The sequence below is a fragment of the Anser brachyrhynchus genome (genome assembly GCF_964034855.1).
Source record: "Anser brachyrhynchus genome assembly, chromosome: 7".
Lineage (NCBI taxonomy): Eukaryota > Metazoa > Chordata > Aves > Anseriformes > Anatidae > Anser > Anser brachyrhynchus.
This window is the reverse complement of record NC_137701.1, coordinates 12,690,679-12,705,240: the sequence shown is the minus strand read 5'-3', so window position 1 is coordinate 12,705,240 and position 14,562 is coordinate 12,690,679. Positions and strand designations below refer to the sequence as shown.

The 14,562-nt window shown below is 48.8% G+C and overlaps 1 long non-coding RNA gene across 1 annotated transcript; it reads left to right on the top strand.

Moving 5' to 3' along the window:
- Positions 1 to 2,679: 2,679 nt before the first annotated feature.
- LOC308198597 lies at positions 2,680 to 12,717 on the top strand. The gene is made up of 3 exons (XR_013954041.1): positions 2,680 to 3,517; positions 4,114 to 4,268; positions 10,010 to 12,717. It is a non-coding gene; the product is annotated as an uncharacterized lncRNA (long non-coding RNA).
- The last annotated feature ends 1,845 nt before the right edge of the window (positions 12,718 to 14,562 follow it).

Here is a 14,562-nt window from a genome sequence, read left to right as displayed (position 1 = left end):
CTGCTCGCATCGCTCACGGCGCTAACGTGATGCACCCAGGGGTGCAATGCATGGCAAGGATCTTCTTGCACTGGGTGCAGGGCAGACCACAGCAGCTCTCAGCTCAGCAGCAGGGTGAGAACACCGAGCAAGTATCAGGCAGCATCAGTAAATGGTGTGGAAGCACCTCTGTGCAGCGTACATAACCGAACCCTGGAGACCCACCTGGAACAGACCTCCATGGAAGCAGATTGCAGGGGTCATTTATGCTTGAGAAAGCAGAAATGGCTGAAAGCACAGGTGAATTCAACTGGGAAAGTATTGTTGTGTATTGACCTTGTTCTCATGGTCTTTCCCTAAACATCCACCCTTGTTACAGGCCGTGACTGCAAGAGGTGCTTGCTAGAGCTGTTGCTGTTAGACAAGAACCTGAGCTAAGCTAATCTAACTAAATAATTGCTTACTGTCAGTGGTGGGCAATATTTTTATGCTCTTTCTAAATTTATAAAATAATTTTGCAGTGAAACGGTATTGATGGAAGTTGTCCCCTTCCCTCCTGCAACTTCTGTGTCATTTTAAGCACAGGGCCAATGGTGGGCACGCATGGTGATCCCCTACAGTGAAACTGAAGTTTCACCAGTTTTAGGGGGGAGAAAACAGAGAGGGCCAAGGGCTGGAGCATTGCCTGGCTGTGGTAGGGTGCTCACGCCACCCACCTCGGCTGCTCTCAAAGCACCGCTGTCCCCTCCGACAGCCCCGTCTCACCCGTCCCCTGCCCCTTGCCGAGGGAGCGGAGCCGTCAGGCCCATGCTCACTAGGTAACACCCTTCCCACACTATGAGCTCCTGCGGTGCTTCCTCCCCAGCTTAAAACTTCCCGTCCTTTAAGTTGTTCTGGAGATGTTCAGCTGCCTCTCTGCCCCTTGGCCTCCCTCCCGCTTCCCTCCCCCAAATCCGGGGCGATACAGTCAAGCCTTAATGAAACATTGCCGGTGACTCAGGCCCGCTGGCTGTTGTGAGTGGCACGTGGCCCAGCACAGAAATGCCACTGCGGGCGTTAGCACCGGGCATTACAGGCAGGGGGGTGGAGGAGAGCTCGGGGGGATGCTCTGCAGTTGCTGCCCACCCGTGGGATGCTGGGGCAGGGTCAGGATGGCGCACAGTGGCTCCTCATCCCCAGGGCTGGGCAGCTGCCAGAAAGGGGCCGGCCACAGCTGGGTTTCCTGTTAAAAATAACTCCACGGCATAAACTTTCACAGGAGGAAGGGCAGAGAGCGGCGGGGTCTGGCGCCGTCCCCTCGGCCACATCAGAGCCCAGCTCAGCAAACATCTGCCTGGCTGGCGTGAGTCAGCAGCGGCCGGGGGCAAGGGCAGGAAATGTCTTAGTTTGACCCCGGTGAAACCCAGGGGAGACAAGCCTTTGGGGCTGGAAGGAAAACACACACTGGGCTAAACCGATGCACGGAGGACCTCTGCTCTCTTGCTTATTGACCGCCTCACTTGCGTAAAAGCAGCAAAAATGGTCGGAGGAGAAAGAAAGAGAAGAGGCGAGGAGCACGGCGTCCCAGAGAGGAGTGGGGAGGAAGGCTTTGCCCCGGGCGGTGCTGCTGTTTGGCTGCAGCATTTCCTTTGTTTTCCCCGTGCCCCAGCCACCCAGCAGGACTGGGCTGCTCTGGCTGTGTGGCATCGGCATGACCCCGTTTTCTTTGCTGGGGCACAGGGGGATCTGGTTTCCCACACCCTCCTCATCCTCCCAACACCCCCAGAGCAAGGCACCTGTGGGCAAGGGGCTGCTGCAGCTTAGGGTGCGTTTTCTGCCTTCCCACCCAGTGTTCCCCATCCCACGCTGAGTTTCTCCTCCCTGTGGGCTGCTGCCACTGGCTGGGGGCTGCAGGACGGTCTGCAGAGCCGGCGTGCCTCCTGGGGCACAGCTGCCCCTCGCTCTTGGCTGTCATCGAGTGAAGTCATGACCATGCAGCCACCTCATCAGGCCGGGCAATACGGTGGCCACCCCGCCAAGAAGAGGGCATCCTGAGCACACTGTGCTCACCAGCCCCACCAGCTCCTGCTCCACAGGACAGCACAGCACCGCCGTCTCCATCCCGTGCTCGCTGGGTCATGCCAGTGGTGGATTTCCTTGTCCTGCCAAAGCCGCCTCGTATGGCAGTGCTGGGAGGAGACGCCAGTAATTTTCCACTATCCCCGGCATCGGGAGGCACAGAGCAAGCACTGAAAACCTGGCGAGGCTCCACCGCGGGTTCACACCTATTGCTTTCGCAAGACGTGCGATGATAAAACCCTGAAAGGCAAAGAAAGGCCATTGCTCTGATTCACTTAGCGTGCTGCAAGCTGTCTTGTTTTGTTCCCTCTCCTCTTTTTCTTTTTCCTTCCCTGTTCTGGGAGACGAGGGGGGAGAGTTATGCGTTCCCAGGCTATTTCAGGCCGTCGCAGCACTGGTGTCTCAGGTAGCCTGACCCCGCCACCCCGCTTCTGTCCCAGCGCTCTCAGCGATCCCAGGATCTGCATGTCGGCTGTGACACTTCCTAATTGCTCAAGATGGATTGCTTAAGAAAAAGCCTTCCATATGGTCCACAGGATTTAATTTTTTTATATCCCCCCCCCCTCCCCGTTTCTACAACTGTTACAGGAAAAGATATTTTTCCCCATTTGACATATATGTAATCTTCTTCTGATACACAAATGCCAGATGGCACTGCAAAAAGATAATAAATGTGTCTGCAGCCTTCGACAGTTAAGTCTGTGAACCTCGAAAATGGCTACAGAGGAGCTGGGAGTGGCTGGGCTCGATTTTTTTTTTTGGTCGGGGGTGTTGAAAATGAAGCATTTCATCTAAGGCGGATAGGTGAGCCTGGAAATGCTCTGCGCCTGCCCCATGCCGGAGCCTGCTGGGGGTGCTGCTGCCGGAGGACAGCATGGCTCCAATGGTGGCTCTGCTGCCCCCAAGGTGGACAGGGGAGTTGGCAAGCTCCCCGTGCGGAGATGCAGCAGGAATATATATTCTTCTGCCTGTATAAAGCCGTCTTTTCATGTGCTGGAAAATACAAACCTTTTGATAAAACCATGCCAAATTCTTTAGGTTTTTGTGATGCTGGCTGTCTTGCTGGCTTCTCCCAGGGAAGGTTTCCCGCTGGGCTTGTTTGGAGCGCGCTGGTTGTGGCTGTGGTTGAAACACGACACAGGCCCTTCAAACAAGCCCTGTGTGACCCGGCCTGGGATTTGCACAGCAGCGAGCAAATAAAAGCCAGCTCGCCTCTGCCAGGTGAGCGCTCTGTGCCCATGCCTTGTGTCAACTGCGGGAAGGAAATCCGAACTGCAGAGGGATTTGGGTCTTAAAACCACCTCTGGGAAGGGGCCCTGTGGTTGAACCAGCAACAAGGAAAGCAGATTCCTGAAACCTGGTGAAACAAAGCTATTTGCAGCCAATGGGCACCTTACCGTCAGGTTTGGAGGGACTTTGGATCGGGTACTGAAAGCCCAGGGAAGAGAGCTGTGAAGAGTCCTGCCTGCTGCAAGGGCGGGTGAGCAAGATGGCCTTTAATTTGGTTAGGAGCACCATCCCGTAACCATGTTACTGTATGTAAATGTTGCTTAACGCTAATCTGCTAATACAATTTCCCTAATTATGGGCATGAAAAACGACTGTCTTCTTGCTTTGTGCTCCGGGATAACCTTGGAAACGCAGTATTTTGCTGCAGCAAGGAATTTCCTCTCCAAACCTTTGTTTAATAAACAGATACAAGAGCAATCAGGTTGCAAAGCACTTTCCTGGAAAAGGGCAGATTTTTTTTTCTTTTTTTTTTTTCTGAGGCTGCCGGGGAAGGGAGGCCGTCCGTCTGTCTTCACGCATTAAACTCCTTTTCTCACGCCGCGCCGCTCCTGTTGGCGCTGTGACTCACCCCGAGCCGCGGATCTGCTTTTCTGCAGAGGCGGCTCGGCCGCGCTGGGGCAGACCCTGCTTTCACCAGCAGACACCTCGGTGGCTTGGGTTTCATCTCTTCCCCATGACATACGTGTGCATGGGGGAGGCAGGGAGGGATGGGGAATGTCCTCCGCACACGCGCTCTGCTACCTTTCCTCCTGCTGGAGTGTCCCCTAATTTGTTCATTTATCCCAGGAAAGCACCCTCCAGAGCCACCTGGCCCCACCAACACAACGTACCATGGATGATGGTCTCCACCACCCACCAGGTTTCAGGAAGATGAGGGGTTTCCAGCCTCCGCTCAGGAGTGGCTTTTTGCACGATGTTCTCCTGTGATGAACTCAGCTCAGGTTCGTGGTACCTGCCGGGCAGGCTCCAGACCTCCAGAGGTCCTGCACAGCCGAAATTTTTCTGCTGCTGACCAGAAGAAATCTGGTGCAGAGAGGTGCTTGGGACGGGCTGCAGGGCTGATGGATATCAGCTGGGGAAAAGGCTACCCAGCTCTTTGGCCTGCTGCTTTCACTCCACAGCCCCATCCAGGAATTTTCCGCAGCCTTTGTACAGATAATCAGTCACGCCATCCCCAAACCAGTTGATGGCCTGTGAGTGAGGTTGTGCAACTCTTTTTTTTTTTTTTTTTTTTTTTAAAGCTTTACCACAAAATACAAGCTATATGGGAGGTAAACCTGCTTGTGCACGAGGAAATTAAACTGGCATGGCTTTTATCATGCCTCATCCAGAATAACTGCCCGTGTGGGCATGCTTATTCTAGAGCAAGGGCTTAGCCCAATGCACCTGATGTGATCTCTCTGGTGAGGAGTATCCAGCAGGCGTGGGATGTGCCCTTGAGGATGAGCTCGGAGGGGATGTCCCCACTCTGTGGTCCTCTGTGAAATCATGCAGCTTTCTGCAGGACACAACAGGCGATAAGATCAGGGGTGCTGTTCTTAGCATGTGCAAGGCAAGCTTGCTACACTTCAGTGTCTGTCCAAGGGTGACCATATCTCTTCCCACCAGCTGAAGCTATCAGTTCTGCTTTGAGTTCATGCATTTTTCTGCTGGGCTTTTTCATATCTGAACCTTTCCTGGTGCTCCATGGCTGAAGTGAACAGAAGAAGCACCCGTCCTCAGCCATGGGGCCTTGGGGTCATTGCAGCTGGTTGCTGGACATGAACTTTGAAGGCTCTCTAGGCTACCCGGTGAGGGGGGAAATGTAAAAAGGAGTGAAGCCTCAGAATGACATTGCTGATTTCCCTGTAAATACTCAGTGTCATCACTCCCCCTATCATTCACCATAAACCTGAACTGCTTTCATAATTTATTTTTAACCAAAAAGGTGGGCGATTGCCACAAACAGCATCCCTCCTGCCTGTGGGCACACAAGCCAGGGAGGAAATATTTTCTGGCTGGATCTCTGACCTGCAGCCAGCAACATCTGGGCTCCTCCAGAGGCAGCTGGCGAGGCTGGCCAAGGAGGCCTCGGGAGATGTGCTGCTGATTCAGGAGATGTCCAACCACGGGTGTCCTACGGGCAGGGCCTTGGCAAACGGTGGTGGTTGAGGTGACCTTGGCCCTCCTTCGTGCCCAGGGCCAGCACAGCACCACCAGCTCCATGCTGGGGCTCGCTGCTGCAGAGCCCGCTCTCTCACAGGGTTAAATAACAGTGGAATTGCTGAGAAAGTGTTTGTGGTGTTATATCAGCTAAAGAGCTGTTGAGACCAGCGAAGCGGTTATTAGATTTGTCCCTAACACTTATTAAGTTTGTGCCTGCTGCTGAGATGCTCGTGCTGCTCCTCTGTGTATCCGTGGACATGTCAGCTATACCAAGGCATTTCCAATTATCCCGTCACCTACCAGATAAGGTGGTCTCAAATAGTTTCTTTAATTTCTTGGAAAAAAAGCAAAGGAGAAATGCAGCAGCTCAGTGATTCTGTATTTTAAATGGCCTTTGAATAGCAAATGCAAGCTCAGTTTCCTTTCAGGAAGCCAGAGGAGGGCACATACTCACACATGTGCACGCTCACACACACGCGTGCATGCCAGCAGCACTGTGGGCAGATAACACTCCATCCCACCCTTCTGCCCTTGCCGTCTTCAACATTTCCGCTTAGGTTCTGCAGAGAGTTTTGCAGACAAGCAAGGAACAGATAAATATGGGACTTTTTTTGGTATTCAGCTCTTTTCTTTCCTGCAGTGCTGCCGACAACCTGGAGAATTTGCCTCCAAAGCACGTGTCTGTTGATGCACCCGTGGGACAGGACGCTTGATCTCTGTGCAGCACCGTGCTGGCACCCCTCTGCGTGCTCCCCCTGCTCCCCCAGACCCCCGCAGACCGAGGGTGGGGAGGTGCACGTAGCTCTGTTTCGCTGACCCGTGTCTCCGACGACCTGGGGTTTCCAGCTTGCATAAGGAGCTCAGAAGCGCCTGGGGCTCAATTTCAAAAGGCATTTCATTTCTAACAGGCAGGTGAATTTGGCGCTTAACTTCCAGTGAGATCTAACTAACCAGCCTAAGTGCTTTTACAGTCCTCGCTGGGTGCCTATCTATATCTTTAGGTAGAGAGATACGGGGGGAAATGTGGCTTTTAATAGCTCGTGAGTCAGAGCGCGGCATGCCTGTGCTGCAGGCAAGCAGCTGCGCTGCTGCAGTGTGTGGACAGACCCAGGGGACTGCTGGAGGCTCCCATGCCAGGACCAGGCAGGGCTCAGCCCAGGTGAATCCTCTCCCATAGTACCTGGAGCAACAGGCAAACCAGAAGCTGTATGATTTGAAAGGAGACGGGCTTTGGGCTATTAAAAAATGACCGTTTTACCAGCGTGGTCTTTGGCTTGCCCTCACAGGTGTTGTGCGTTCCCTGGGGAAGCCGCGGGCTGTCCCCAGCGGTGGGTCAGGGCTGTGGGGACAGAGGGACAGTGCAGGGCTCTGCTGGGGAGCACTGCTGTGACCAGCAGCAGAAACATCCAGCTGGCCAACTAGGGCAGGAATGAGCAGCTTTGAGATACAGCAGGAAGGATTTCGGTCAGACATCAGGAAACACTTTCTATTAGCAGGGAAAGTGAAACACCAGCTACAGAAAACAGCTTTGAGTGCGCTTCAGGAACCATTAGACACTGAAGGAAAACTGAGACATGGCTGGTGTGGTGATGAGGTTGGTCATAGCAGTGGGCTAACACGTGGGCAGGTCTGAGTGCAGCCGTGGCTTAGCTAACCCAGGAGATGGGCCCTGATGTGCTTTTGTGCTGTCCTAAAATCAGTGTTACCTGGCACATGAGACTGGAGATGGAGAGACCGGTGGAGCTACGGCATCTCATATGGAAAAGAAATGGAAAGAGTACTGATGGGGACAGGGATGGGAATAGGGATAGGGATAGGGATGGAGATGAGGATGGAGATGGAGATGGAGAGGGGGAGGGATTGGGGCTGGGGGGTTGGAGATGCGATTAGCAATGGGATGTGTTTGGGAATGGGGTTGGGGATGGGACACAAAAGCATGACCAGGAGGCCTGGAGGGACACAGCTCGATTCCCAGCTCTGCTGCAATTCCAACACGACCTGAGCGAACCCCTCAGCCCCACTGCACACCTTTTGCCCATCTCTGCACTGGTGTTATGAGCACTGCCCTCCCCTTCAGGGGTGTTGTACATCAAATGAGCTATTTAAAACCTGTAGCAAACAAGTCTTACAGAGATATTCGCTATTATTTCTGATTGTGTGGACTCCAGAGTGACTGATTAGCATTTTTCCCCTGAGCAAAATAATGGTTGTCATAAAGGATGCTTTAGGGTTTAAGACAGATACAGACTCTTTTAACAGCATTTATTTCTGAAGAACCTTCATCTTTACTCTCCCTCACGACAGCTGGTTTTTGAGTCATGAGATAGTTGCAATTACTCTGCCTCTGTAATTCTGTCTTCCCCACACTCTTCCTGGCTTCAGAGCCACTGGAGGATGGTCACCTGTGTGGAGCCGTGCACGAAAATTGGATCCCAGCTGCAGGCAAGGGTAGGAGGAAGTGAACGTGGAATATTTCAATTTAAAGTGTGTTTATTGTGCATTCTGTCACTGATTTGATGTAAAAAAATTTGCATGCAAATGACAGCAGATTTGCATCTCTCCTTTCATTGACTGCAGATGTTGAAAAAAAATATATTCCAAGGCTTTTTTTAAAGCTTTCAAAACATCTTAGTGGAGATTTTGGCGGCTGCCCTATTAACGCATCTACGTAAATATGCTGACCTCTCCTGAAAACAGTAAGCTGATGCCAGGGGATTTACATTGAGGTGTTCACTGCAGCTCTCTGCAGTCTTTGCCCCTCCAAGATTTCCAGCATCTTTTGGGAAATATGTGCTGCTGACAACCTTGGACATGGAACCATGTCTCTTATAAAAATGTGTTTTTACATTGAAACATGTGGAAGAGTTTTTCTAATTACCATGAAGATGCTAGATGTTTTTTATAAGTTGGAGGTGGAAGGAAATGAGGAGTGAGGCCCCAAGCAGCCAGGAGGCTTCCAGAGAGCTTTGGAGGCATCGTCTTCCACCGTCAGTAGCACTGAGATCAGGGTGGCCTTGGGCAATGGGACTGAAATTGCTTTCCCTTCCCTGGGACCAGGCAGGCTGTGAAATCCATCATTAGCACCACAGGGACATCCAGAAGATGTCCTGGGATGTGCCTGGGGGAGGCCACATCTACAGGGCTCCCTATGCAGCCCTCTTCCAGGGCAGGGCTGTCTCCAGAGACCAGTGACTGTGGTCCCAGGTTTTGTGCGGAGCAGGTTATGAACACCTTTTCTTTGTTTTCTGGGTGGCCCTCCAACCTGGGCAATCTGGGCCTGCTTATCAGAAGACTGCTGCGTATTTACATACAGGCTGTGTACACAAAACTAACCTGTATGGATTGCTCTGCTTTGCCTATGCTACAAGAGCTCCTGCAGCAAATTTGCAGCCCCAGCAGCAGGACTGGTAAACAGGGCACAAAGTGGGTCCTAAAAACCACTCAAGCAGTAGCTGGTTTCCTTTCTTAATCTCCTGAATGATGAGTTGAATATTAAGCCTCTCTCTTGACTTTATTTATTCCAGTCACCCATGCTTCAACCATTGTGTGGGAATCGAGGACCTTCTTTTTCCCCAGTCAAGGTATTCTTTGACTAGGGAAGCAACAAAAATGACCAAAGGGGGAAAAAAATAAAAATAAAAACAAAACAAAACCAAGAAACTAACCGCTAAACATAAACAGGAACAAGGCTGCTAATGAAACAAGCTCTGCTGAGGTTGCTGTGACTCTACAAAAAAATTGGCAAAAAAGTTACTCTTCTAAAGCTGCCAGGTTTAAATAAGATGCTATCTGTGTAGAGATTTTTTTAACATTAGCTCTGCATCTGTCTTCAGCTAAGAGATATAAATAGATTTATACCTTTCTTTCTATGTATATAATTTTATATATAGGTGTGAGTGCACATTAAGTGTATGCATGTGTATGTGTATATAAAATATGCACAGTATCTAGACAGAGCCATCCATCTATCAAGTTATGGGCCTATCTTGTGCTCATTCTAGAAAGGATTTAAAAGGAATTGCCTAAATACATAATACATGCTAGGGTTTTTTCTTTTTAAGAGACGAGTCAAGTCAAATGCTATGATATAAATTTTTAATACCCCTATGACCTGATTTTTTTTTCGTCTTGTGCAAGGAAGTTAACAATATGAAATGTCTTTCTGTTGTCTCTAATCATGGGCTGATTTGATAAGCTGTAATTATTATTCATATTTGAGATCTGCAGCTAGGGAGATGCGGGAGGTGTGGGGACCATTGGGATGTTTAGGTTTATTATTATTTATTACTGCTATGAATAAAAGAATAACGATTACAGAGATTCTGCCAAGTAGTTCAGGCTGCAAATTTAACCCATTTAAAAACTGTTGCAATCCATTTACATCTGATGGATTCTAGCATCTCTTTAATCATGTTTTTTGGTTCCTTACCCTATCGCAGAGGTTGTAAATCTGGAAGAAATGGAAGGAACGATTTTTGTAGGCCCTATCAAAATGCATTGTGTTTGTTGTTTGACCTTGGGCACTCTGTCTCCTTAGGAACACTGGAGGAAGATTGCAAGGAGTACTCATGTCACAGCTGCAATTGTGGTTATTACTATTCATCATCTTACTAGACACAGCATTCAAAGACTTGTGCTGAGCAGAGAGAGAGTTGTGATCCCCGTTATTATCAATATCCAGTGCTTTACAAGTGTCTTGGCAGAGGTGAAGGGGTTTGGTAAGTGGGAAACAGCAAACAGCATCTTTACTTCAAGAGCAATATGTGCTTGTGTTGATTTCAGCACTGCTTCTCTTGAATAAACTCGGAAATCTTTGTCTGGGAACTGCCGGTGTCCTTGAAAACATCCCGGTGCCTGCACCGAGCTGGACTGAACATCCCTCCTGCACTGAAAGGCGACGGCAGGTGGAATGGTGTTTTCAAGACTCTGAGATGTCCACGCAAAAGAGAGGAAACGTGCAAAATGCGTGCCTAGCAAGGTGGTGGGGAATGGGTCGTCACCTCTCAGAGAGAGGAGGAAATGGATCCGATGGACCCTGTTTTGCTGGGCGTGCTTTGCTGTAAATGCAGATTTCTAACACGTCCATCAGGGTTGGCCCCAGGCCCTCAGGCCTCATCAGGAAGTGGTGGAGGTCAGCTCCGTGCTCTCTCACAGTGGGGAGAGTGATGCTCCTGAACACCCCCTACGTGCAAAACACGACAGGTTTAACCTTGCGAAAGGAAGAAAAGAGCAGTGTCCGCACAGCCCTCTGCTGCACGCTCTTTTGTGCTGCATAGATTTCTTTCAGATCTGTAACCTGTGTGGCACCATCCAAGGGACAAAACAAACGTGTTTTTAGAATAGCAATTCGTTTTTCAAGTGATGTAAGTGCTTTGGTCTGCTTCACTTAAAGGCTTTGACATCTGTGGGTGTATGGGTGCAAATATATTGCTCATTTGTTCCTCTTACCCTCCCGGAGTCAGAGCCAGAATTACCTTCAGTCATTACTCTATCCTGCCTCCATAAGGATAGACTGTCCTTGAAAGAAAAATGAATACATCTAAGTAACATCCTTTATGAAAAATGTGGGTGTAGATTCCAGGAAAAATGCTCTCATAAAACTCGTAGTTGTAGGAGGCTGAGCCATGTGATGGTCAAAAACGCCAGAAGGAAGAGCTCTGCAGCAAGAGGCCATGGCTTGAAGAATACATGGTCGGTTTCAAGCCTGAAATGTCCCGTGGAAGGAAGAAAATCAGCCTGATGTTCACAGGGTGGTCTGGTGTAGCTGCCCCTGGCTCCCAGTGGAAATAAACTCCTGAGCTCATGCCTTAGTAGGCATTTGTGTCTCCTTCAGAAACTCTGGTACCCGGTTTCTCCCCAAATATCCATTGGTTGGTGGAAATTCTGAAGATGACAATAAAGAGGTGGGAGAGCCAGTGAGACTTTAAGAAGTGATGTTTCAGGGCTTTAAGAAAAGCAGTGGCTTTTTGGGCCCAGTTTCTCCTCAGTTCCCTGAAGCTGGATCTTCTCTATAATGTACTCAGAGGAAAAGAATTCATCTCAGAACCTAAAATACACAGATTTATTACAAGGAACCCCTTATGTTTTGGCTTTACATCTTTCTGTCTTCAAATGTTTTGCCCATTAAATATGAACTTCAAATTAAGATTGCACACAACAACATGACCTCCAAAAAATTGTGTCCTGTATCCCTTTTTTTTTTTTCAATGAAGACTAATCCTGACTTCTACCTATGCCAGACTATCAGCTCTCTATTCTTTGCGTGTTTGCTATATACCTTTTTATGACACGGTCTCAATATCTTTTCCTTCCTTTCTTTTACCAGGGCAAAAGTTTGAAGATATGAGCCACAGCATATGCTATTGTCCCTTCCTAGAACAAAGTATATTGTTATGTTCAAAATGCGATGCTTTTCTCCCCTGTTAAATGTTTTCTAGCTGTATAGACCAGCCATCTGTTTCTCCTTCCCTCTTCCATCATTCAATTCTTTGCACATTATTCAAATTAATTATCAATTAAGAACTGGAAAGACTGGATAATCAAATTACAGAATGGCGAGATGGTCAAAGTAATACAGCACCTTATTAAAAGCTTGCAGATAATTAATAAGCCAATAAATTCATGATCTCTTGTTTTACAGATGAACCTTCAGCCCAATAAATGAAAGCAGACGTGACTGTGACATGTATCTCTTCTTGGTCATTTACTTATGAACATAGGAAATGACATTGACTAACCCCCTTTCATTCCAAATTTCAGATTGTAATCTCCTCTCGGATGTCAAACTAACCCAGATAATAAAACAGCTTGAGTCTCAAGACGTTCCCCAGAGAGATAAGAAAGTTCTTTTTTATTTCTTGTTCTAAAGTGAAACTGGTTTATAAGGCATGAAATTAGCTGTCCTTTAGCTCTATGGTTGTCCCGAAAAGAGGAGGAGGTCTGTGTTCAGGGTGAAGGCAGAGCAGTACTGCTGGCTGCTGTGCCCTTGGGCAGGTGTAGGATCACACAGTTGGACCGTCTTTCAATATCTCTCCATAGAGCAGTGCTCAGAGAGGGAAATTTATGAGGCTTGGCAACACGGTTGGCACTCAGGGAGTGCCTGGGGAAGATGAGGATGGAGGAGAGCTGTTTGTGCCATGTGTGATACCTGAGAGATTCTGGCTCTGACCATCTGTACAATCTGATGTGTCTAAACCTTTCCTGCAGTAGTCCCTCTGGCTTCTTGGCCTCTTCTTTCAGATGTAACCATATCATATGTTTGCAAAGGTGGTGGCTCATCCTCAAGCACAAAAGCAGAGATTAACCAAAATTTAGGGTTGGAAAGGGCTGGAAGAGATTATGCTGTCTGGTCCTGTGCCCCAGAACATCAAATCCACCTTCCCTGCTCCTGGTGACCCGTCTGCCACCTCTGTTTTTCTGGTCGCTTTCACTTTCAGCTAGAATTTTACTGGCAGGACTTAAGGCCAGCTTTGAGACTGTGCTGAGAACACAGATGCCCTGTAAGTCCCCTGTCCTCTGGGAATGTGTCTTTAGGGGGTTGCAGCTTCAGCTAGCTGGGACCCTAGGGTCTCCAGCAGCCAAGAGTAAAGTTGGGGAATTAACAAAAATGATTGTCGCCATTTCATGTGGCTCCCGATGACAACTCATTTACCTCAATATTATTTCCATCCTTTTTTTTTTCCCTCCTCCAAAGCCTCTTCTGTCACCCCCACCCCCCAAACCCAAATTCATCATAGCCTTGTAGCCATCACAGCCTGCAAAGCATCCTCTTCACATTCTCCTAACGCAATTGCACATAATTAAGCAGTACATTTACATGTCAGACTAAACCCACTGTCCAAGCTGCTCGTTCTGCTTTGTGCAGTGCTGTGCCAGGCATCCTCCAGAAAGGATGCAAATCACAGCACAGAAAACATATTACGAGTGGCATGCAAGATCTGTGCCCACTTTGCCCATTGTGTCAAGAAAACAGAAATGCTTGTCAAAATACCAGCTCGAGTAGGAGCTTGCGGCTTCTGGAGGAATAAAAGAACCATGTTGGCAAGCACAGGACTAGACAGGCAGATGTCCTCCTCTCCACCCACTAGAATTTTATTGGCAATTGAGTTAACAACCTCTTTGCATATGAAAGTAACGGAGAGGCGCTGCTGCGGCCTTGCTGGCAGGAGACTTGGCTGCAAAACCAGTGAGACATTTGACAAGGAAGCAATATGTTAGCAACATCTCTTCATCCGTGTTATCAGGGCCAAATTGCCACGGCACTTGCAGCCATGTGGAGGCATTAGATGCAAAGTGTTAGACGCCCTGCCATTCTTCCTCATCATTTTCCCCTTTCTCTTATTTCTTTTTCAGCACAGCCTGGTCCTGACACTTCTCTTCAAGTGGCTCCAGAGCCAATCTTTCCCTGTGCTGCTGTGCACCTTTACAAAATAGGCTGCCAGGTGCTGAACACCCACATTTTGAAGTGATTGTTCACGGTAATAAAGGGTTCTGTTTTGTTGTTGTTGTGCTTTTTTTTTTTTTTTTTTCCCTGTAGAAACACTTGCATGTTCAAGTTTTCCTTTAAGAGGTCGCATGCCCGATCTGATGAATAGGAGGAATGCAGACTGAAAAAGCCTTTCCAACCATTGAATTTTTACAGCAGAATTTGTACTCCGTTTCAGTTGTGCCCATGCTCTTTAGATTTGCAAACTCCCTGAGTATCTGCAGTGGAAAAATAGGCTTCCCCTTAGTGGACTCAGAATAACCTTGCAGTTATTCTGCAAGTGCTGAGCTATGGGTCTCTGGGAACAGTGGTATCTCCAAATATGCCTGCGGACCCCCTACTAGAAAGGTGCTGTAGGGCAGTACAGAGCAGCCTGAATGAGCAGGGGAGCATAACAAAGTCGGCAGTCTCTGGGTCGGTTTGGGAGACCCTGTGTGGATGAGGTGTGCAACTGAAGTGCTGCCCCTGTGTCTGCAGGGGAGAGAGGGAATATTCTAGGAAACCTGCCCAATCTCTCACCCAGCCATCGAGCCCTCCCTAAAAAACAAGCCCAATAACGCAGCAAGACTTTGTAACAAAATTGCTTTCTCACCTGTTCCTTCCAA